General features: G+C 44.2%; 1 protein-coding gene across 7 annotated transcripts in view; it reads right to left on the bottom strand.

The window, feature by feature from the left end:
• LOC116953045 (dystrophin) overlaps nt 1–25,546 on the bottom strand; it is a 662,108-nt gene that overhangs the window by 208,126 nt on the left and 428,436 nt on the right. The gene's annotated exons all lie outside the window — the stretch shown is intronic.

The raw sequence follows: 25,546 nt of genomic DNA, 5'->3' as shown, positions 1-25,546 counted from the left end.
GTGAGATCAAGGAAGAGATGAATACCATAGACGAGACGTAAAGATGTGGCGTAATGAGATAAATATTAGACGAGAGTAGAGATGCAGTGATATGAGAGAAGAGAGATGCAGGCGAGCTATAGATGAGAGGTTTAATTGGATTTCATGTTAATGAGCTTTGTATGTTCATTATAATTTGATGTTGAGATTGTAATTGATGCACCCCTATTGTTTTCATGAATCCGGGGCCTCTCGTTGTTCAGGGCCCTAGGCTTTTGCTTGATTTCCTTTTTGCAAGCGCCGCCAACTGGTGTTTTCTACGTGGAGAGACGGGCAGATAATTTATTTCAAAAACACGAAAACAAAACAATTTTTGTGCGCTTTACGTTGGTTATCCACCTCCTGTCCCACTCATTGTGTTGCGACGCATGGATAATCACACACCTTCGAACACTCGCGTGAGTCATGAGGTCAGGAACACTTATCTGTTCCGTTTTGTTTATTCATTGTCCTCACGATCCCCAGCTGCTCCAAACCGCTTTTCCAACCGTACAACCAATTCACCATGAATGAATGTGAACTCGGCAGACCTCGCAAGCTAAGCAGGTTGATCCTGTTTTATCACTCAGATGGTTGACCGCTCGGGGCTTTCAAACTGTTGTAGGTGTGAGGCTGAGGTGCTCAGGGGATGGCAGAGGGGAGCGTTAACCCTCGCATGAGTAGGGTCTCTTCAGATCCTCTGATTCACTCCTGCGCCTAAAGCCGAACACTGATTCATGGAACTGGCCAATAATCCGAATGCAGGGCCGTCCAGAAATAGTTTTTTTTTTAACTCAGTGTTTCTGAATAATAACACTCATTGTCATCATAACAGGTGGCAGGGTGGCGCAGCGGTAACACCTGTGCCTTACACCAAGTAGGGGCGCCTTGGTTCGATTGACGACTTGGCCACCTTTCCATGTGCAGTTTGTACGCTGTCCCCCCGAACTGCACGTTTCTCTAAGGTGCTCTGGTTTCCGGTTTACGCAGCTCAAACATTAATACGACGCAAATGGCGTTGGCCAAACATCCGAACGCTGAAAGTGACCCTGCAAATCGCTCAATTGGGATGACACGCAGGAATAACGCCACCGAACGAGGATACTCATGGGACCCCATCTGAAAAATTGTCACGAGACTCAATGAAGTCTTCATGCTAAAATAATATTGCGATAATCATTGCAACGCAACACTCTTTTCCGAGAGAAGTGCACTCGTGCCTTTTAATTACATTAATAACATAGCTTTTTTCAGTCAAGCTGCCAACAAATCCACTTCATCATTCTTGCAGCAGAGTCGGGGGGGGCACATTGAAAGCAAGCGGTGAAGGGGATTGTGGAGAGGAAGTGAATGCCCAGTCCGTACTACCGAGGACACACGATATGTGCTTTGCATTCATTTGTGTCGTGAATTCCACAATTAAAACAACTTCACCTTCATCTGATTAATCAGGAGGGCCCTGATTTTAATGGAACAAGCAGTGTTCACAAAAGAAGCTCACCCACATTCCACACTTGTTTCATGCTCAGTGAATAATTTGATGCCAATGGAAGTGATTCTGGGGATTTGTTAATGAATTAAATTAATAGGTCCACACTTATTATTAAAGGCAGGAAACACATTCAAATATATATAGCATACATATCATTTTCCTGTTAACTAGACAAAAGCGTTCAGACCCAAATGTAGTGTTCATACTATTATTTTGCCAGTTATTATTTACACGTCTTCTAATTAATCCACAGCTTTAGTTCGCAAGACATTAGCAGAAATAGATAGTATAATTCAGGTGAGCATATCCACCACCACGATTCCACCCACGTGTATACACACACCATTGTTAGCAGAGATTTATGGCCCAGAGAATACATTTATAGGTGTCTGAAACAAATATATATTTTTAAGTACAATGGAATGAAAACCAAGTGGATCGTTCTTCGAAGCAGATTCCAAAAAATCTCATCCTCAGGGTTTGGCAAGTGCCGTTCAACTGATAAAAAAAAATCTATATAATACACAATGTATTACAGTATATATGTGGGGATGCTACCTTAGTGTAAGGGTTAGCACACCGGGACTTGCTAATCCAGAGGTCGCCGATTCGATATGATTTACCCTCCTGTCCACCCAGCAGCATAGATGGGTATGACCATGGGTTAGTCCATTTGCAGGTCACGTGCGGTGGGGTGAACTGTGAGTACTCCCACCTTTCTCAAGACGTTTGGTCAACGTGGAAGATTTGGCCAAAATACCCTCTAAAAGGGGCTCTCTGAATCTGCCTCTTACCTTTTTTCAAAGCATATATTATTTACGTGTCAGGAGAGTGCAGTGGGCAATGCAAATCTCTCCGAGGGGACGTTTATCCAGCCAATGGTTAAATTCCCACAATTGGTCGGTCTGGTTATAGACCATTACAAAGAACACTGCCGGCTGTAATATGTACACACAAAAGACTCTGTAAACATAATTAAAAATAGTAGGCCATTGGGTTCATCCGCTTGTAGTCCAAATCCCTGAATTTCAAATACACCCTCAACCACATGACAAAGAAAAAATAATTATGTTGATTTTCTAAAATGTTTACGTTGGGATCCCTAACAAAAGGAAGATTTTTTTTTCCCAGAGGCCACGCACCTCCGATGACCAATAGTTAGCTACGTAAGGTGTGAAAGACGTTCAACTAAGATACATAAGTACTACAAGTGGTATGTTTGTTGACAAAATTCGCGACGAAATAATTCGTAAACGGAGGGGTTTAAAAAAAAAAGCGATGACTATGAGTGGACAAAAAGAATGGAGATTGACGATGACTACAGCTACCCACCAGAGACCAATGACGAGAGAAAATGAACGCCATGAAGAGACTGCAGTAAACTGTCAGAGACCAAAAATGGTAATTGGCTGTACATCTCTAAAAAAAAAATGTTGATTTAAGGCTTCCGTGACTGCAGTAATTCATATTCTTAGCTCTTTCAAAGTGACTTTACCGAAAGAGCTAAGAATAAAATAAAGATTTACTAAGCTCATTGATTTGCTGACCTCATTATATGGGGGAGGGGTGGGATTTGCGCACTCATGTCACCAACATTTAATAACAAAGAAGGACTTCTGATCGTCCGCGATGCTCGACGGGCAACAGCTCTCAACCGCAGCCACTGCACAAACCATGGCAAGGGCAGGAGCGGGGATACTTGATGCCCAAACGGAAAACAAACAAAAAAAACACAACACTCTCAGGCAGAGTGCGACTGCGGTCACGCCCCAGAACAAACTACGGCTCCAGTGTCTGTGGTTCACAGATAGGAAGGAGGAGGGCTTCATCACAGTGACACTCCACCGCCGCATCTCCAGGGGCAAAAATTATCCGGCTCAACACACCTCAATGCAAAATGACAACTGTTGCTCTTCATCAACGTCAGGCACATGAAGATGGCGATGAAGAAATAACAAAAAGTGAAATCGGCATTTTAATGCTTTAGTTGTATGTATGCATGTTGAACTTCTTTTGCACCGTACGCAGCCAACCGTGCTAATGGGGGAGGGAGGGCGGGGGGTTTGTGGAAAGAATGAGCCAATTAAATATGCAGATATGTACACGTATAAATAAATATACACACGTATAAATATGTAGACCGAGACATCCAAAGGTTTTTTGTCGACGTGACCAACATAACGACTAAAAAAAAATGTACGTTATTCACCCGACACAAGTTTATATTTAAACACATGTCATCTCTGGGTAAAGACACTGTCTTGTCGCAAAGTTTTAAATGCACGTAACTTAAAAGTTCCATTTGATTTGCACGCGCACACGCATACATACATACACGTATACACATACATACACGTATACACATACATACACGTATACACATACATACACGTATACACATACGTACACGTATACACATACATACACGTATACACATACATACACGTATACACATACATACATACACGTATACACATACATACATACACGTATACACATACATACACGTATACACATACATACACGTATACACGTATACACATACATACACGTATACACATACATACACGTATACACATACATACACGTATACACATACATACATGGACAAAGCCGTGGCACTTCAGAGCGCCAGACAAAACCGCACTAAGACCGGGTCTGCTGGGCGGAATGTTAATTCACACAGTACATTGATAATATTTTATTTTATGCACAATAACAATGGAACGCCCATGCCTCATATAACCTGGCTGTAACAAAGACAAGGGATTTTTTTCTGACTGCAAATCTGAGATAAATGCATCCATTGTATTTAAACTGTAATACAACAAAGATTCACTTTGCTTAGTGATGTCTGCCATAGCATATTTCGTATTCCAAGTACGTAGATTTCTACCAAGCAGTCTTGCAACTAAATACAAGTGGAAAATGTGTAACTAATCCCTTTTGGAATTGAATATGCACGTAGGTGCCTTAATTGTATTTGGTAAAACAAAGGATTGAAATTAATGCAATGGGCGTTGTCTTAAAATCAAGGCATTTTGTCGGGATTATGAAAACAATCATTATCGCCGCAGTACAGTAATGACCTCCACATTAAATTCGTAAAGCCACATTTGTGGCTGATGATGAGGATAAAGGGGGCAGTGAAAATTATTTGTGTACACGAAGCAGACCATGAGCGCACACACACACACACACGTGAACCCACAACGGGCAAAACGTGCAGGCACTGCACAGTGGTGTAATTTATTAAGCATACACGATATTTAAATAAAAACCATGATGAGGATTTCCGTGCGTCTGGTCATTTTCACATAATTCAAATTTGACCTTCCATTATTATCTCGGTGCCACTTTAAAATCTCTCAAATCTCAAATAAATATCCTGTAGCAACTCCCACAATTCTTAAAACGAGTGCTTTGAAAACTGGAACAAAAAAAACTGTCCCTGGGTAGTAAGTGTTATTTCCTAATTGCTTATGCCTAAAAAGAATTGAAAATGGCTATTATTCCCCACAAACGTTGCCTTTGTGACCAGGGCAGTGATATTTTGAAATGTTCCTATTTTCAATGAGAAAACGGTGGTGTGCATTTGTGTAATTTCTTCATATAAAATCCTGGTCACAAAAGCAAAGTTTGTGGGGAATAAGACATTTTCTATACTTTTTAGGCATAAGCAATTAAAAAAAATAACACTACCCAGGGACAAAAATCGCTTTGCATAGTGAAATCAGCATTCTTGTCACCGTCAGTGAAATTTGCTTACAGCTGTGAAGTCTAGGCGAAAAAAAGGAAAGAATGATACAACAAAGACACAAAGATCCCCCGTATAGCCTGTAACAGACTGTAGGGGCAAGTGCTGTTAGCGAGCACCTATAAAGGCCGGCACGGCACACGAGGGTAGTGGGTGGCCAACACCACGCCCGGCCGCCTTTGTCTCCCTAGCGGCAATGTTTACACATCCCTCCAGGTACTCATTTTGAGGCTGAGTCGACCTAGGGGAGGCCCGGGACCGGTTCGGATAATCGTCACCGGTGTTCGCCGTGAGCGGGAATCGAACCCGGGTCGCCGGGTTCGTAGCGCAGCGCGCTAACCGCTACACCACCGCTCCCCACACACACGGTGCACGTGCGTGCGTGCGAGCTCGTACAACAGACACACGCCAACGACAACAGATAAGGCGAGAGGAGCTTTGAATGTGAAAAAGATGTTCTTGGTTTTTTGTTATTGTTTTTTTTTAGCCAGGCTGCGCACGCAACTCACGTTCAGGTGTGTTTGGTCATGGATCGCGCGCGCGAGAAATATTCCCAACGGATGCCGGCTTTGAGACTACGGGGCGAAGGCAGTATAATGCGATAAGCTGGGGCTGGGTGTGATATTTGAAAACAAAAAGCGCACGGAAAGCACCCCCTGAATGACAATTGGCTTCATCGACAAACACGGGGAGCCACGGGCACGTGCCGGACGGTGAAGTCGGCCGTGGCCTGGTTTTACTCGGCACACCGGCACGATAACGCTTTTGGCTTGCGAGAGAGGGAAAGGGGGCGAGGGTTGAGAGAGCGAGCGAGGGGGAAAGCAGGTTGGAGCGGAGGAAACAGTCGGGGGGGGGGTGGCGGCGAGATGGAAATTACTAGCCGGGAGGCAGTAACGGCGGCAACATTTCAGATTAAATGCACCATCGCTCGCAAAATGGGCGACCGTATATTATGGCTGGGATGGCGGGTTTATCTGTGGGCAGAGTAATAACGTGATATTATCGTGCAAACTGCTCCGCTCAGGCACGGCGCGCGGCAAGGGGTTGAGGCTAAAGCACGGTGTGACTAACGCACAGGGAAAAGAGACAGACACGTCTGTCTCTCTCTCTCTTCCCACCTTTCCCCAGAAATTGTCAATTACCGTTTTGACGGATGTCATTTTCTTTCTGGCAAAACAAAAAAAACACGTTACATTTTTAATGCGGGGATTTTTTTTTGGTAAAGCTGAAAAATATATATATACACATTCCTCTTTAAAGATATTTATGGTAAAATAGTTATGGTGCAGCAGAAGTAGCTCCGTATATATGTATAAAGTCAACTCGCCAAAGAATGTAGCAGGCAAAGGATTACTTAGGGCACCTTGCTGTAATGTTCATTACAGATTGCTCACTCATCTACATAACACACGGGGATTATTACTCTTTAAAAAAAAGGTTGCTGCATTATACACTAGAATATGATAGCAACAGGCAATCTAAAGAAATATATAGGTTAGATGCCACATTCTCTTTCAGCAATATCACATTTATCACAATAATTTGTGGGCCCTTGTCATCCTTCATGTGCATGGCGCTCAAATAAAGTACTTTACAGGAATCCCTCGCTGCCCTCTTGAGTAACGCCGCGGTAATTTCCATCACCCTCGAGTTCAACAGACGTGAAATTTTTCTCAATTTGACAAAGATGACGTGACACCACTGGCAGTTATTGTAGCTGATATCGCGGTTATGAAACGCCCCAAGCAGATAAACATTTATCAGTATCTCATTACCGGTCACTGCTGTTAAAATAAAAAATTGTAAAAACCTACGGGATAAAAAAAAAAGTTGAGTGTTTGGTAGATCTAAAAAAAAAACAGGATTATACGTGATCGATGTGACTGGTAATTTTATATTTTTTTTGTACCTTAATTTCTTTTATACTTTCAAATAATGAAAATGCTTTGGCCTCGTTCTCGACACGAGTGGAAGTAATGATAACAGCCGTGCCAAGCGGTGCAGGGTCCGCGACCATGACGGGAGAAGGACTGAAAGATGACGCCTCGTGAAATTGGAATTATAACCATTAATCCGATTGACACGTTAATGAACAGCCTGCTCAGTGACCATAATAATCACTCCGATCTGTGTTTAATGGCCTGCTAAGCCGAAAGGCGGGAATGCCTGCCTCGGGGGCGCCAACAAAATGTAAAATTCGATGCCACATCCGCGGCACGAAGGAGCACACGCCAAGCCAACGCCGTGGACAGCCTCGCAGATCGCCCGAGAAAATAGAGAACAAAAAGTTATCCCGTTTTTGTAAAGCTCAAGCGGGCACGACACTTTATTTACGAGGCTTAAATAACTCCCGTTTATGTATCGGCCATTTGCGGGTGTGCGAACGAATATCACTCGGAGACTTAAGCCGCGGGGACATCATCTCAATATATTCGCCCTCCACAGCTCGGGCGGGGGGGGGGGGGGGGGCACAGCCGGCCGCGTAAGCCGGCCGAAGATTGTAGACTTGAGAAGTCCCACGGCGGTCTTCATGGGAGCAGATTGCCTTGTGTTAGCATTGCCCAAACATACCAATTTGGAAGAGCAAACCTGGTGGGCTACAATGTTGGGAGACCTCGACAATAAAAGCTGCCTATTGCTCCCCAATGCAAATATATCAATTTAACCTCAGAGTTGCCTGAAAGGGTGAGTCAAAATACTACTGATCATATTTCCATTGCGCATTGTAAGACAACTGGCCAGGGTGGAAGAGTAGGCCAAATACCCTCGAGAGGGGTTCTCTAAAGCTCCCCCCCAACCCCTGAAACCTTCACCAAGCCGCATTGACCAGCATCGGGAAGTATGGTCAAACAACCCACGTGACCTGCAGGGCACGGGCAAGCCTTGATCCAGCAGTGGACGGATAAAGAGCCGTAGACTGAGTACATGTTGTCATGAAACTTGAGATCCTATAAAAACTACCAATGCAATTATCTGAACGTGGAATGAAATACAAAAGTCGTCTGTTTAATAAGTCGACTAAACTTTATTTGCTACGCCTGGGAAATGTCCATCTGTCAATGGAAACGTGTTTTTTATTTAAAAAAAAAACTTCAAAACCCCTCAAGGCAATCACTGCAAAACTGCGGTTGTGCCACACGAGCTTCTCTGACGAGACAGCTGGCAACGTTATCGACTCGATGGAGACACTGAGCCACTCAATTCAAATTCTCAAGAAGGTGCCGGCACGTGGGGTGGACCAACGTGGCCACGGACGTCGTGCCGGACGCCCCAACCCCGATGACGCCGCAGTGGCGAGATGATGACTCCCACGTCTGGCGTGCAGGGGGTGGGTTGTGGGTTCGACCCTGACACCTGCTGTACATTTGGAGTTTTCTCCCGAGTCCTCCGGTTTTTCCCTGCACATTTGGAAACGGGCATTTAGACTTTGGAATATTTGGCTGCAGTTAATCTCCACGTGATGAGCCACTTCGTCGGGCTATCATGTGTGGCGAGGTTGCGTCTGAAAAAGAGCTACATAGCTCAGTAGGCATTACCTGGTAAAATATAAATTTGAATTAAATGTTTTCATAAAAAAACACTTTTTTTTTTTTACCAGATCCGTTTATATGTTTGGTTCTTTCAGTAAAGTCACGTAGAAGGGAAACAATAAAATAATAAAAATATAAAAAATAAAATTATCACGACGTTTCGACTGCAACACAAGCAATCATCATCAGGTGTGAAAACCACAGCAAGAAATTTTGAAAAAAGTGGCAGTTTTTTTTTACGTTAGCACCACGGAGAGCGATTTGGCAGTTATTCAGATGGACGAGTCCATCTATGTTCGGAAAAGAGGAGGGGGGGAGACGAAATAATGGATGCGGTCTGAAAGCCACCGTAAGCGTGAACAATCAATTAAGACCCGAAATGGTTTATCAAATCCTTCCAATGATTGCTAAGCCAGAATCCATCTTCTCGGTTGAAATTGTCTCTGTGTTTGTATATGAACGAATCTCTCATGGTAGCCAGATGGCTTGCAGAGAACCTCTGTCTTGGAGAAATCAATGTCATGTGAGCCTACTGAATTATAACAGTGATCTGCCACGGCCGAGGTGTTGGTCCTACCGTGTTTTAAGTCTACTTTGTGTTCACGGATGCGGTCCGAGACATGTCGTTTGGTTTCTCCAATGTAACTACTACCACAGAGGCAACTTAGTTTGTAGACGCCAGGGTACTGTATGTCCGGAATCACATCTTTTACAGACGGAACCAAATCACGGATTTTATGTAATGTGTTGAATCAGACCTGGATCTTGTGTTTATTCAAGATTTTGGAGATCTTTTTTGTGATCCCCGCAATGTAGGGTAAAGTGATGGTTTTGAATGGCTCCTCAAGAGGGTCCTTCTTCATGGGTGGAGTGATAGCTTTGCGGATTGTGTAGTCGGAGTAACCATTAGCCTTAAGAGTTTGGTGTACGTGCTTGAGTTCACTGGCTATGTGTTCCTGGTCGGATATGCATTGGGCTCTATGGTGCAGAGTCTTGATGAGGTAATTCTTCTGGGATGGATGGTGGTGGGAATCCGGTTTCAGGTAAGCATCCGTATGGGTAGCTTTCCTGTAGACAGAGTGGCTCATTGAACCATCATGTCTCTTTTTTATTAGGACATCCAAAAAAGGTAGCTTGCCATCTTTTTCGACTTCCATGGTAAATCTAATGGCTGGGTGTATGGAATTGATGTGGTCGAGGAAATGGTCTAGAGCAGGCCGGCCATGTGGCCAGATGACAAAAGTGTCATCCACGTACGTCTTCCATAAGGTTGGGCGCAGAGTGGCAGTCTGGATGGCGTCAGTCTCAAATTTCTCCAAACAAGGCATTGGGTGGGCATTCATCCACCCAAGGATTTATACATTTCCGGAGTTTATGCAATTATTTCTAACGCAAGACTGTTGAGTCAGGGCTATATGTTTAAGTATTCAACAACAAAAAAACTGCAGCTAGAATTGAATAAAAGCCACGTTGCTTTAAAGTCAGGATTTTATGCTGCCTTTTACAATAAAGCTGTCTTGCTTTCAAAACTGCTTGGCTATTACCCTCAATAAACCGTTCTGACCAACAATTCACGATGCCTAATAGTTGTCACTCCCACCCCATGAAACGCAGGTAACTTATAATGTATCATCTCGCCTCAATGCTGTCACCAACACTGCAATCTCTGATTATTACTGCAAATATCTGGAACGTGAATACAATGTCTTTCTGGGTGTAGAAAAAAACCAAATTGGTATTATTTGTGAGGCGAATACACACAGAGGCAGTCTAAACTTAGTATGGAACATTTCATCCATTCGTCGTTTAACATTAATTCTTTGATTAATATGCCTCGTGTCCTGGACAAGACTTTTCACCCCAAACCCACATGTTCTCCTTTTTTATATATCTGTTCACTATGCTCCCATAATTCATCTGGGGGCATTAATATCAGTACCACTTTGTTGGGAAGTGAACAGCAAACGTCCTATGGGTAGATTCGCCCCCAATCACAGGAATGTGCTATGCAAAAGAAGTTCAACATACATATATACATAAACAGATAGGCATGAATGCCTCAATGCTCATTTGAGTAAACATTTTGTCTATACGTACGATGCAGGTAAGTTACCTGCATCGTACGTATAGACAAAACATTACTTTATATGTTCACTATTTTTAAGGTGGAATTAAAGCATTTGTTATTATTGGGGACAATGCCCCTCAAAATTACGTACATAAAATGAATGTTGACAAACATGTTTACAAGTGTCCAGACAAGAGGGATGAGTGTCTCTACCCACTAAGAATGTTGTCAAAAAGCTGTATTGTGCACAGGGCTGTCGCCTCAGTTTTGGCATTGGTCTATTCAAGGCAAGGTACACAACACAAAACAGCCTTGACAGACACGAGACTCTCAATCGATAGCTTTGTCTGCGTATTTTTTAACCCGTTCGTTTGTTTTGCAACACACCTGCAACCTCCAATGGACGTGTGCTTTGCTTTGTTCGTACCTAAAATCGGGTCACTTTGGTGACAATACACCTCTGCCAAATTGAGCAGTGAATAAGGGTAATTTTTTTCATTTACATTTATCCCAGACTTGCATATTTTAAGACGACACTCTGTGCTTATATTGAACATTTATATTCCCAAGTGGGGGGAGGGGGGGGCTTGTGAATATTGCGGAGAAATTGTTCATGAATTATGGAAACACTATTTTGCCCCAAAAGTGTTTTGCAAAAAGCAACTTTCCACACAAGGGCAGCGATCTCAAACATTTTCAGAATGGTCTAACAAATGAATTATTTAATAAAACGGTCCCATTTCACACTCGTTAGTCATGCGTACGCATACCACCTTAGAGATACTGCTGTGAATGCCGCCAGTCGATAATGCCTTCGTCTCTCATTCCTATCTCCAGATTTCCAGGTGAGCATTCTCACGGCACCCTTGTAATTGTAAATGATACATGTATAAATGATAAAACTTCCATAAGCAGCAACGAAACAGAAGACATCAACACGCCAGACATCCCTGCCAATGGAGCCCCAAAGCGAAGTTGAAACAACGCAATATTCTTGGAACGTAACCCCTGCAGTAACCTCTCTGCCCACGTTCTTGCAAAGCACTGATTGTACCTTGCCACATTGGGCCACTGTAAAATAAGCAATGTAATTCAGCTCACGTTATAAAGTCGACATTTAGCAGAATAAAGTGAACGGTCATTGCAGGACTATGAGAGATGACCATGGTCTGGGGAGGCCTTCATCATGATCTAAATCGATCATGATCTAAATCGACCAAAATTGGAAAAAATTACCTGCAAATTATTCAAATGGGAAAAAAAACACTTAATAGCAACCTCTCCCTGCAAGAAAACTGAGCAGGATCCTCCTGAAAAAGAGTTCCGTGACCCAGAGAAGCCTTCCTGGGTAAACACAACAGTCACAGCTTTAATGGCTGATGGAGAAAAAAAGCCACAACCGTAACAGGATGTGTTGGCTAATAGTGCACAAGATGAAAAAAAAACGTTTTAATTATTGACATTCTTATAATGAAATGCTTGCAAACGTGAAACAGTTAATTGAAAGCTAAAGCAAATTAGATTTGTAGCTTGATGTCCCTGGAAATGGTGCTACTGCACTGAAAGAGGCCCTCTGCCTGAAATGTAAACCCGCAATGCATTTAAGTCCCAGAGCAGTCTTCATGATGACACAAAACAAATTGCAATTCTGAATTTGCCTTTGGTGCACAAGTAACAAAAAACAAATCGGCACTTTCGCTAACGTTTGTTTTTAATGGCGACAGGAGTAAGGCATTGGCAATCTAACAAGTAAAGCATTCACAAACAGATATGATGTCGCCTCCTCCTCACCAATACTTGGAAAAGTCTCGGCTTTGCCTTTGAATCTGCACGTATGGAGGGGCGTAAGTCCCGAGATCACAGGTGACCCTTGGCACACAAGCAAGGAACATTGACCACCAAGGCAGAACATTCCAGATGACGGCAAAGGCACGCACGGGACATCTAATCCACACAGATCACACATGACCGCTGCGCCACATGCGCGGAACGCCTAAGCCACACGGCGGTGGGTCAATTAAATGTATTCACACTCCACCCGTGGAACAGATCCTGGCGTCCTTGAAGGCAGAAGGGGCCCACGATGACAGGATCAAGAGCTGCCGTAAACACTCGGCAACTTCTGACAAGTTCAAAAGCCTCGCATAATCCGGTCGAAATAAACCCGCCCGGTGTCAGTTCTACACCCTTTCTCTGAGACGCAGCGCAAGTGACTTCAACGTCGGGTGGATACGGTGCATAATGTACAACTCATGAAACATGAAAGCAGATTTGTGATAAACGTGTTTAAAATGAATAATTTGATGATACTGCATTGGCAAAGGTGCACAAGCACAAATAGCAAAACATTAAACGCATTCGTCAAAAACACTGCCTTGAAAGGAAAGTAATATATAATAAGCCTAGTATTTTTTTATTTCAAGTATTGAGTTTTTTCTTTAAAGATTAAATGACCACACACTAGACACCACACCCTGTATTGTGGGAAGAGGTATGGAAGGTGATGTGAAGAGGATGCCATTCAGGATTAATATGTAAATAGTGCAATATGCAATGGCTCAATGCATATTCTATTACAAGTCATTAAGCACCATCATTGAGGATTATGGTTCTGAAAATAAACCAAAAAAATGTACTGACAATCCATTTCATCACGTAACAATGAAAACAATGAAACACTAAATAAATAAAGTATTAAATTAAATAACAATTTAATTCAGGAAACTAATGTGCATTTTAGGCTATCAGCCTAAAGGCTTCCAACTCAATGTTATTCAGCTAAATTTATTTTGACAAGCAAACTCTGGACTGGTTTCAACTTTCTGGGTCTCAACGGCAGTCAGGCTTGTTAAACAAAGACAAAGACCCCCCATATAGACTTCACCGGCTGTTGAGGCAAGTGTTGTTCGCGAGCACCGATGAAGGCTGGCACGGCACACGAGGGGGTGGGTGGCCAGCACCACGCCCATCCTCCTTTGTCTCCCTAGTGGTGATGTTTACACATCGCACCAGGTACTCATTTGAGACTGAGTCGACCTAGAGGAGGCCCAGGACCGGTTCAGATAATCGTCACTGGTGTTGGCCTTAAGCGGGAATCGAACCCAGGTCGCCCGGTCCGTAGCACAGCACGCTAACCACTACACTATCACTCCCCACAATTACACATTCTTGTGCACGTAGAAACTACTGCTGGGTTGCCTACACTGAAGAGTCCTGCACCAGTAAGTAAACCACATCTCTCCTCTACTTAACACAGCAATGGGCCAATCAGCAGCAGCAGTCTTGGCCCCTAACAGACTCTCGCGCCGCCTTTCCGCTCATCACTTCTCAAGCCCTTCAGGATGAATCCCGCATAAGTGACCCCCCCCCCCACAGCGGAATAAATTCCCAGAAGGCTATAGCTGCATCAGAAGGTGACTGATGCATATGCGAAAAGTGGCAGCACCTGCTTCCAATTTGGGGGGAAGAGAAAGCGTCCTGTCCTGGGTCATTCCAAATTCCCCACTCGCGCTGTGTGGCCCAATAGCAGCAGGTGAAAAGTGGCCACACGCACACGTGAGCACAATGTACGTTGACCTTTTCAGGCCACGGCAATAGTGGCAGCAGCGGCAGCGGCGGCAGTCTGGCGCGAACACTGCGACAGTGCGATGCGTTCATAGGCAAGGTACGTCGCGATGGTGCGATTTTAGGATGTTGTCTCCGCAAATAAGCCCCGCGTCTCATTTCATTACAAAAAAGGCAAATAGACGCACTAACACTCGTGTTTTAAACTCTCGGATTATAATTGCGCCTAGACGTGACATGCAACCACGTCGCACAAAAAAAATCAAAGAACAAAGAGATAAAAAAAGAATTGTGATACATCGCATGGAGCAGACGGGAAACACAAAGCGCCTTTATGGGCGGACACTCATAGGTAATTCCCACCATGTGCTGTGCCATGCTCTCGAGGTGTTCTCTCGTGCCATCTGTACAAGTCCTCCCTGCAGCCTCAAAGCCACTTGTGATGCACAGGGGGGGAGAGACCGGGATCGTCAAAAAATAAAAGCCGGGACATGTCGTGAGAAGAGGAATACCTCGCAATGATTGCGGTGGGGGGCAGGGGGAGGGGGAAAAACTCAAAGCTCCGAGTAGATAGATTCAAGAATCCATTGGTGTACTACTACCCCTTGGTCACGTCGAATTACAATTCTACAAACACACCTGGAATTCCTCGGGAGTCTCCCGTTCAAGTAGCAAACAGGCTCGACCCCTCGCTGAGCTTCTGATATCTGACAAGATCGCTGCCTAAGGGTTGCCACCTCTTAGCTACGAAAAAAAAGGGGTGATTTCATTCGAGAAAGAATATCTAAATAACAATGCGAGAGGGAAGAACGACCTTTAAATGGCTTGATTGGTTGGGATGGCGAAGGAGGAATGGGTCCTAAGAATCACGCCTTCTGCTTTTGACCGTCGCTATGACAAGCACACGGAATCTATCGGGTGAATCAAACCGTGCTGAATGGAACGGAGTGGCATGCCAGGAATGGGAGGTGTCCCAGAAGACGTACGCCGAAGAAATGGAGTGATGCAATCCATTTTATGTGCAGGTGATGGGTGGATTGTTGCATCACAAGATCATGAGAGATGGTGGGCAGCTTGGGAAGGCCTCCACCCAGCAGTGGGCTGACTGTGGCTGATGATGATGATGATGGATACCAAAAACTGGGACTCTGAACGTCACATGATCGATCGATCTATGAATATGTATTACATGAATCGTCCCATTTATCGAGGTATCCAGCTAGTTTGCAAGGGAGATACTCGCCGTATAAGCACAGACCGAGAACAATAGAGGAACAGGCAATACGACCGGAACAGACCGCGTCAGAGTTGCAGCCAAAACATAGTGACTTGAAGAACCGAAATTAACAATATTAACAAAATATAAAGAGGCATAGTGCACCAACAACAAGGACGAGATAAGTGATCGGTCAGAGAACCATCGAACAAAGACGGTCACCGCATTGTGCACTTTCAATTACGCTTCTGCGGCCATCTAGCACACTCTCCCTTCCAATATTAGGATGCCACTGAAGGGATGCACTTTTAAATAATCTGGATTAAAAACTCATTTCTTGAGAACTGCTTTTTGCGTTAAGTGTGTCGTCCTTCCCCCACACCTCCGATTAGCACGGTTGGCTACATACGGTGCGAAAGAAGTTCAACGTACATGAGTACATCGCGGGAATGGGGAGAGCAACAGCCACGGCGGGTTGGGTACTGGTGCAGCTGGGAAAAATTGTGGACATCCCAAGACAGGTACCGTAACAAAGAGGACGATCCTAGGAAAGCCAGGACAGGTGGCAACCCTCGATGAAACGCCCCTTTTGACAAAGGGTGCTTGGCTTGTGAGCTCTACCCATTGTGATGCCGGCGTGAGTGGGGTGGCACGAGAGGTGGGGTGGCACGAGAGGTGGGGTGGCACGGGAGGGGGGGTGGCACGGGAGGGGGGGTGGCACGGGAGGGGGGGTGACACGTGAGTGGGGTGGCACGGGAGGGGGGGTGGCACGGGAGGGGGGGTGGCACGGGAGGGGGGGGGTGGCACGGGAGGGGGGGTGGCACGGGAGGGGGGGTGGCACGGGAGGTGGGGGGGGCACGCGAGGGGGGGGCACGGGAGAGGGCCAGGCGCTGGCTGCTGTGCTGGCAGGGCAGCCGTGCCGCTCTTGACGTGGCGACATGGCACGTCGGCACGAGACGGCACAGGCCGAGGTGCTGACACTCATTAGGCACGCGCCTCGCTCCCGTACATTTCCATTTTGAGCAGCGCTTGATGGATAGAGTGTCATGCGGCATCACATCAGGTTTGCGCGGAACGATTTCGATAAAGATAATGGTGTAAATGGCTGCGGAAAATTATGACTTAAGCTGGTCTGGCGAAAATGACGAGGATGAAACGAAAAAAAATGATTTCCACTGAAACAAATGCTTTGTCTTTATCTGATGTGTTATTTTGCAAGTATATCATGCCTGCCTATTGTTCTGGCGATTGTGTAAATACATGCAGCCGTACTGGAAGTATCTATCAATGGTAAACCTTCCTGGCTTTGTGTGATTTAATTATGAAATCAATCATTTGTACAAGTGACTTGAACAAGGAATCGCTAACGTATAACGTTAACCATTATCACACATTGGTTACCGACTAGAAGAGATTGTTTTTAACTTTCGAGTAAAAGTTTACGAACTAGAAATATCAATAGTTTTACTTTGTTAATATTCATATTCACTTTAATTCTAGCTATAGTCACAGCTAAATAGCAATCGTATTAACTGGGTTTTATTCACCATTTGCCAGTCAATATATTTTTTAATGAAACACAAATTAGCAATACAAAAATAAAGTTTCTATAGTTCCAAGTACTGTATGCGACTTTTTCCCATCAGCTGAAACATCAAAGTTACTCTTGGAAGGTTTAAAATAATTCTCTGAATAAGAATGCAACAGATGTACAGTGAGGGAAAAAAAAGTATTTGATCCCTTGCTGATTTTGTAGGTTTGCCCACTGACAAAGAAATGATCAGTCTATAATTTTAATGGTAGGTTTATTTGAACAGTGAGAGACAGAATTACAACAAAAAAATCCAGAAAAACGCATGTCAAAAATGTTATAAATTGATTTGCATTTTAATGAGGGAAATAAGTATTTGACTCCCTCTCAATCAGAAATATTTCTGGCTCCCAGGTGTCTATTATACAGGTAACGAGCTGAGATTAGGAGCACACTCTTAATGGGAGTGCTCCTAATCTCAGCGTGTTACCTGTATAAAAGACACCTGTCCACAGAAGCAATCAATCAATCAGATTCCAAACTCTCCACCATGGCCAAGACCAAAGAGCTCTCCAAGGATGTCAGGGACAATATTGTAGACCTACACAAGACTGGAATGGGTTACAAGACCATTGCCAAGCAGCTTGGTGAGAAGGTGACAACAGTTGGTTCCATTATTCGCAAATGGAAGAAACACAAAAGAACTGTCAATCTCCCTGGGCCTGGGGCTCCATGCAAGATCTCACCTCGTGGAGTTGCAATGATCATGAGAACGGTGAGGAATCAGCCCAGAACTACACGGGAGGATCTTGTCAATGATCTCAAGGCAGCTGGGACCATAGTCACCAAGAAAACAATTGGTAACACACTATGCCGTGAAGGACTGAAATCCTGCAGCGCCCGCAAGGTCCCCCTGCTCAAGAAAGCACATATACATGCCCGTCTGAGGTTTGCCAATGAACATCTGAATGGTTCAGAGGACAACTGGGTGAAAGTGTTGTGGTCAGATGAGACCAAAATGGAGCTCTTTGGTATCAACTCAACTCGCCGTGTTTGGAGGAGGAGGAATGCTGCCTATGACCCCAAGAACACCATCCCCACCGTCAAACATGGAGGTGGAAACATTATGTTTTGGGGGTGTTTTTCTGCCAAGGGGACAGGACAACTTCACCGCATCAAAGGGATGATGGACGGGGCCATGTACCGTCAAATCTTGGGTGAGAACCTCCTTCCCTCAGCCAGGGCATTGAAAATGGGTCGTGGATGGGTATTCCAGCATAACAATGACCCAAAACACACGGCCAAGGCAACAAAGGAGTGGCTCAAGAAGAAGCACATTAAGGTCCTGAAGTGGCCTAGCCAGTCTCCAGACCTTAATCCCATAGAAAATCTGTGGAGGGAGCTGAAGGTTCGAGCTGCCAAACGTCAGCCTCGAAACCTTAATGACTTGGAGAAGATCTGTAAAGAGGAGTGGGAGAAGATCCCTCCTGAGATGTGTGCAAACCTGGTGGCCAACTACAAGAAACGTCTGACCTCTGTGATTGCCAACAAGGGTTTTGCCACCAAGTACTAAGTCATGTTTTGCAGAGGGGTCAAATACTTATTTCCCTCATTAAAATGCAAATCAATTCATAACATTTTTGACATGCGTTTTTCTGGATTTTTTTGTTGTTATTCTGTCTCTCACTGTTCAAATAAACCTACCATTAAAATTATAGACTTATCATTTCTTTGTCAGTGGGCAAACGTACAAAATCAGCAGGGGATCAAATATTTTTTCCCTCACTGTAGTCGCAGCCATTCTCTGTCTCATTATTAATTATCAAGATATTTATTGTGGGGAAAAAAAGCATCTACTAGCTGGCAAGTCGCAAATACATTCAGTTTATAATTTTTAAAATATATCATAATAAGTCCTCATTTTCATTTAATGAACTCATAATGGCCAGCTTGGTTCTATAATATTGAAAGGCCTCATTATAAATATTTCCTTTCAATTGAGAACAAAAATCTTTCATCATAGAATTCTTAAAATATCTGTCCTTATCTCAGAACCCACTTATTTTTCACCTTTTGCGTAATGTTTCACGTACGATATTTTATGATGCTCAAATGCCTAATTAACACAAATTCACATTTTTTCAAAATGATGCAAAAAATAATACTCGAAAACCATGATCCATTTTTACATGCACAATTTGAAGACATTAAAATTAAAGTCGTGAAAAAAATAACCATGCTTTTCCAGACAATGGCCCATTTAAATTCTCATAAATTCATTTGGCAGAAATGTTTTCCACACAGGATTATTCAACGTCAACCCTCAGGGTGTATAAAACGAAAGTCAAAATACACACAGCACCTTCTCACCTCACAAGAGGATAAATTTTATTGTTTTTGTTTATCTCTATGTTAGCGAAAGCTCTTTTATAGAGGCAGCTATAATTTCAGCCCACGAGGCTGTAGACTACAGATTCTCTACGCGCTTGAAGACCATGTGGGCATGAACTGGATGCCTGTTCTTAAGATCCACCCAGGTCAACTCTTGACAGCTAAAAGGCCCATTGGAATCGATGCAGCTATTATCAGCTATTTGACAGAAGGCTTTGGGGAAAATCTATGGCCTAGGGAACTGGAGAGAAAAAAAAACGTGGTGGTGATGGTCCTGTGGCACGTGCAATCAGACAACGTACCCGCGTTGCTCCTTGTATCTGGGCCTCCGACGTGACTATCTTCACAATCAGGAGTGGCACCCGACAAGACTCTAAAGCAGAGCTTGTGCAAACCTAACATAGCTGACTCCTGAGAATTTAAATGATTAAGCGGGAATGGATGTTTTTTTTTTACTTTCATGTCTCCAGCCCAAAGCTTAACATTCGGAATGTCAAAATCAAACTATTTCACAGAGCGCACGCACGCGCGAATGCACATTTGCGAGAAAATACCATTTACGGATTCTGTGCTCTGCGTGGACAAGCGAGGACGCGGGGATGACATTTGTATTTATGAGCGAGCGCATAAGGCTTTGTGATTCTTAACATTTGTGTCCCCATGACTTACAGGACCGTGCACTGGCATCTGTCAGGAGAAAATAAATACATGGGATGCCGCAGAAACAGGCAGCGGCTTCTAATGCCGCTGTCACGTGGCTCCTTCCTCTAACAATGTGACCTCTGTACTCCCCGCCGCAACAAAAAAAGTCAAAAACCACCGTGACAAGAACAGCACACTGTGGTGACAGGCACTCGAGACCCAGTTGTGTGGCACTCCCAGATGCCTCAGAACACCAGGGGGCATGGCCACCCCCCCCACCACCCCAGATCCCTCTGTCCAAGGAAAAGGTCAAACCCGCGTTATGTATCTGACACAAACGTGGACAGACACAGCACAAACAATGGCCAAACGCTGATATATAGCGTGCTCTATTGTCTCATATGGATGTACATGCCCACGCCGGGCGCGTGCGTGCGAGTGCGCGTGTGGGAAGCGGTAGTGTCGTGGCGAGCGCACCGCGCTACAAACGCGGCCACCCGAGTTCTATTCCTGGCCACGCGTAACATCAGTGGCGAATCTCTGAACTGGCCCTGGGACTCTCCTAAGTTGACTCAGGCATAAATGAGTACCTGGTGCAGGGTGTAAACATCAACAGCGGGGAGATAAAAGGCTTCTGGGATTATATTTTTTTCTGGTCACAACTTCCCCCGGTTCCCTATTCCGACCGGCCTCCATAGGGCTCGCTAAGAGCACTCTCCCTAACAGCCTGTTAAAGGTTACACACGGTAGGGGATATTTGTGTTAGCATGTATGCAGGACGCAGCGTTGGCACAGAAGTGCAATTGCATCAATCCCAAGTTTGACTCCTGACCATGCATAACACAACTGTAAAGTGGTAACCAAATCTGTCCCACGAGTTAATGAGGGCACTGTCAAAAACTGCTGGGGGGAGGGAAATACAAAAACATGTGACTGGATTGTGGATCCTCGTATTTGTGGTGTGTCTGTATAACGAAGATAAACACACACACTTTTAACGCATGAAGTACACTATAGTTAACATTCCATGCAACTTACTCAATACAAACAGCAGGGCAGATTTGTTGTTGTTTTCTATTCACCACACCCGCAATGGTTGCATATAAAGTTGTCACCTGGACACAGATAGTCGTATGTAAAAGGTGAACAAAATAAGCATAGCTGGAGCCTCAATTTGTTGGGGTATTTCGAGACTAAATCTTATATCGAAGGGAATCCCAATAAAATATTCTGCGTGTAACAACACTGACACGTTCCCTGGAATATCGTTATGAGTGGATTCAACTTTAAAAATACATGCGAATGTACAACACAGACACAGGCGAATGTACAAACAGCGATCTCTCTAACCGCAGTTACCGAATGGGATACGTCATGGATGATGCTCGTTTCGTAGCGTTTGTTTTTATTGGGTTTTGCAGCTGACCACCACATCTGGGCCCAGTGAGACCACGACCCAGCGTGTGGATGTTGCCCGCGACAGGCGACGTCTCAAGCTGTCGACGAGTGGCCCCTGACTCCACCTGGCTGTGGTCTCAGCTGGACACGGGACTCAGGTGGTCTAAGGTGGTCTCAGCTGGACACGGGTCTCAGGTGGTCTCAGCTAGACACGAGACTCAGGTGGTCTCAGCTCTCCCTCCACGCTGCTGATGAAGCAGATGTTACCTGGTTCAGCAAGACGAGTGCATTATAATAATGAAATCATAATTGGGGTTTTCAGTTTCATGAAGAAATGCCAAGTGCCCTCAGACTGACAAGACCAACACGCGTGACATTTCTTGGGCATAGCAATAAGCTCTATCGTCACCGCCATGCCATAAAGTTACTAAATATATCAAAAATGCTTAAATCCTGAGAAACGTCAACTGCACAAATTGCCAAGGAAAAAAACATTCTAAAAGATATAAACATTCGGAATACAAATGTGTTTCCTCTATCACAGACAGAATGTTCCCTACATGGTGTGGCCTTAAAGATAACAATTTAACAATTTACACGTTGGGCATTCTGCAATTGTAGACACGACAAAATTTCTGTAATCCATTGAACATGAATACAATTACAATGGGGAAAGACCCGCTCGAATATTTATTTTCCTGAATAGTACACAATCTCTTTCCAATAGCAATGAGACGAAGATAAAAATGGATTTATCCCTGCGTAGATTATTTGTGCTACGTGCAATAAATGCAGCTAAGGAATAGCATCGATGGTCCCTCATGGCGAATCTGTTTCGCTGTTGTTGGAGACAGAGGACAAAACTGAACAGCGTAGGAACAAAAATAACACACATACATCCCATTTTCCAGGGCTGCTGTTGGTATAAATTCCGCGAATGAATTGGCATGTGGTGTCAGGAAGCTATAACGTATGTATGTTGAACTTTGTTCGCACCGTATGTAGCCAACCGTGCTAATCGGAGGTCTATCTGCAGTCCAGAGTCAATTGTGTTCAGGATGTCCAAGGTTAAAGCCAATAGTAGATAAGAAAACAAACTAGTGTGTGGAACATTTTCATCTCGTGCTCTTAATTCAGTGCAATTGCCCCAAGATACACAAACTACACAGTGGACTGTGTTACACACGTTTACATCTCAATCTACTCGAATGTTAGTGTACCTGCATGTGTGTGTATGTGTGTGTGTAGGGAGCGGTTTGTGTAGTGGTTAACGCGTTGCGCTATAAACCCAGCGACCCGAGTTCGATTCCCGCTCACGGCCAACACCAACGACGATTATTTGAACCCGTTCTGGGCCTCCCCTAGGTCGACTCAGCCTCAAATGAGTACCTGGTGCGGTGTGTAAACATCGACACTGGGGAGATAAAGGCGGTCGGGCGTGGTGTTGGCCACCCACCCCCTTGTGCACCGTTCCGGCCCTCATAGGTACTTGCTAACAGCACTTGCCCCAACAGTCTGTCAAGGCTATACGGGGGATCTTTGTCTTGTATATATACGTAGGCAGAGCGGTAGTATAGCGGTTAGCACACTGCACAATCTACCTGGCCACCCAAGTTCGATTCCCACTCGCAACCAATAACCGTGGTGAATACTCGAACCAGTCCTGGGCAAAAACGGGCAGATGTGGTGTGGGTCATCCCTACCACATCTGGTATACTGGACTTCATATGTGTTCACTCACAGTACTTGCCCCAACAGTCCATTAAAGGCTATATGGGAATGTTTGTCTTTGTATATACGTGCGTACGATGTATGTATGTGTATGTTATTCACAAAACATGCATAGCTACACTAAGATTGTATCGATAAAAGTACCAAAATAAATATTTTCTGAAACTGGTCAATAATAATAATGATGATGATGAGATTGCCAACCAATGCTGAGGATAACAGCCATTGGAGGATATACGACTGGGAGGACATCCACTGTGGAGATGGAGCGATTAACTCAGCTTGGATAGGCCTTCATCGAGCAGTTTATTGATCATGGCTGATGATGACATATGTTGCATAAGATATATTTTGTTTACGTATGAATGTGGTACAATTGTAAAATATAACCAACTAGTCAAAACGCCTGCTGGATATAATTATAAATTTACAGGCCTGCGTCAATCCACTGCTGGATGAAGGACTCACCAACACTGAGTCAGTCATGGTGGGCGGGTTTTTTGACCATGCTGCACCATGCAAGTGAGTAGAGATTGATGAAGCGGGGGGGGGGGGGGGAAATGGTTGAAAGATCACTCGCCACTGATGTCAGCCGTGGCTGGACGAAACCTTTGCTGGTTAGAATTCTCATAATTGTGCCTTTTCGCACTTCACGTGGAACACCATTTGCAAACCGACAACGATAAAAGAAAGCCCAGTTAATTTGTCCACAAATATTTTTTTAAAATGTATAAGCAAGCTTATAAAGTTAATTAAGCGGCATCAATTTACATAGTGATTATGTCAGCTAAACATTTAGGTATATTTCTGATGACTAATAACCTTTCAGTACAAGCAGACTTACAATAAAATGCACTACGCGACATATTTTTGCTAGAGAAGATAGACAATGAATTTTAAACATGCAAACGTGTTGTTTACAAATTTGTGTTTTTTTTTTTATTGTGTTGAGCGAAATGCAAATGCTCCCAAATATAATAATACGTTGATCTTGCAACGCGCTGCACATAATTCGCTCACTCTCAAAGAGAGAGAACGGCTCAGAGGTGCGAGTAATCACAGACAAGCAGGACAGCAGTCACGTGGTTAAGCCACTGGCAACAAAATGCTCAAGTTCTGCGGTCCTCTATATATAATTATATTCCCAGCAAATGAATGAGTATTGTGTGGGAAGAAAGCAGAGCACCCGAAGAAAACCCACACGTGCGAGGAGGCCGGGGCAACACTCTAACCCTGGAGTTACGCGCACTTTTAAATTACCTAGATTGAAAACTCACTTTTTTGAGCACTGCTTTTTAAATATAGCTTATTGTCATTGCCCCGCACCTCCGATTAAGCACGGTTGGCTACACACAGTGCTAAAGTTCAACTGAATGGAAAAATAAGAATAGGTGTTGCCCTTTCTGGCAATAAAACACGCGTTAGGATGTTCGAGCACGAAACGGAAACCTTTCGCGAGGTATGATGTCTGCACGATACTGGCAACCAAAAAAAGTCCCTACTTCAACATACATAAAACCCAAAGAGATGGAACAGGTGGAGTCCACATGGCGAGCCAGGGTATGGGCCTTCGACCCCAATGGGAAGAGAGTTTCACAACAATTGTGTGAGCCACCAACCCTCGCCTCCGCAGCACTGGAATGCAGGCGTGCTTTTCCACAGCTGACCAAGCATTCTTTGGATAGATGGGCTTGTTACTCCTGCAGGCTTTACCATTCCAATTCTTGTCACAGACAAGTGGGCAGTATTCCACATTCTGATATACATATGGATAAGAATGTTTTCCTTAATGACGAATTGACTAATACAACGTTAAAATAGAAGCGGAGTTGAGATACGATTTTAAAACATCAGAGATTGCCTCCACGTGTAGCACTACACTTAAAAGTATGACCACGCATCTAGCCTGACTGAGCAAATGTCAAGGACAGGAACGTTTAAATGGATTCTCTACCACCAAGCAATACCCGTCATATATTTATTTTATTCTGATCCAAAACCCAAACCACACACTGCCGTTTCGACACAAACTATATCTTCCCCACAAACTGTTGGCTTTTACAAATAGTAAAAACACCCAGCCTCCTCTTGCATGTGTATGACAAACTGATATGGCTAACATTTTATTTTGTCCAAGACACTGTATATGATGCAACATATTCAGGCTTAAGTACACAGGATATACTATAAAGGGTTTGTGGTCATGTG

Source organism: Petromyzon marinus, chromosome 49, assembly GCF_048934315.1.
Source record: "Petromyzon marinus isolate PM22_M1 ecotype Great Lakes invasive population chromosome 49, UKy_Petmar_22M1.pri1.0, whole genome shotgun sequence".
Lineage (NCBI taxonomy): Eukaryota > Metazoa > Chordata > Hyperoartia > Petromyzontiformes > Petromyzontidae > Petromyzon > Petromyzon marinus.
The sequence above is the reverse complement of the archived record's forward strand: the minus strand, read 5'-3'. Positions and strand labels throughout refer to the sequence as shown.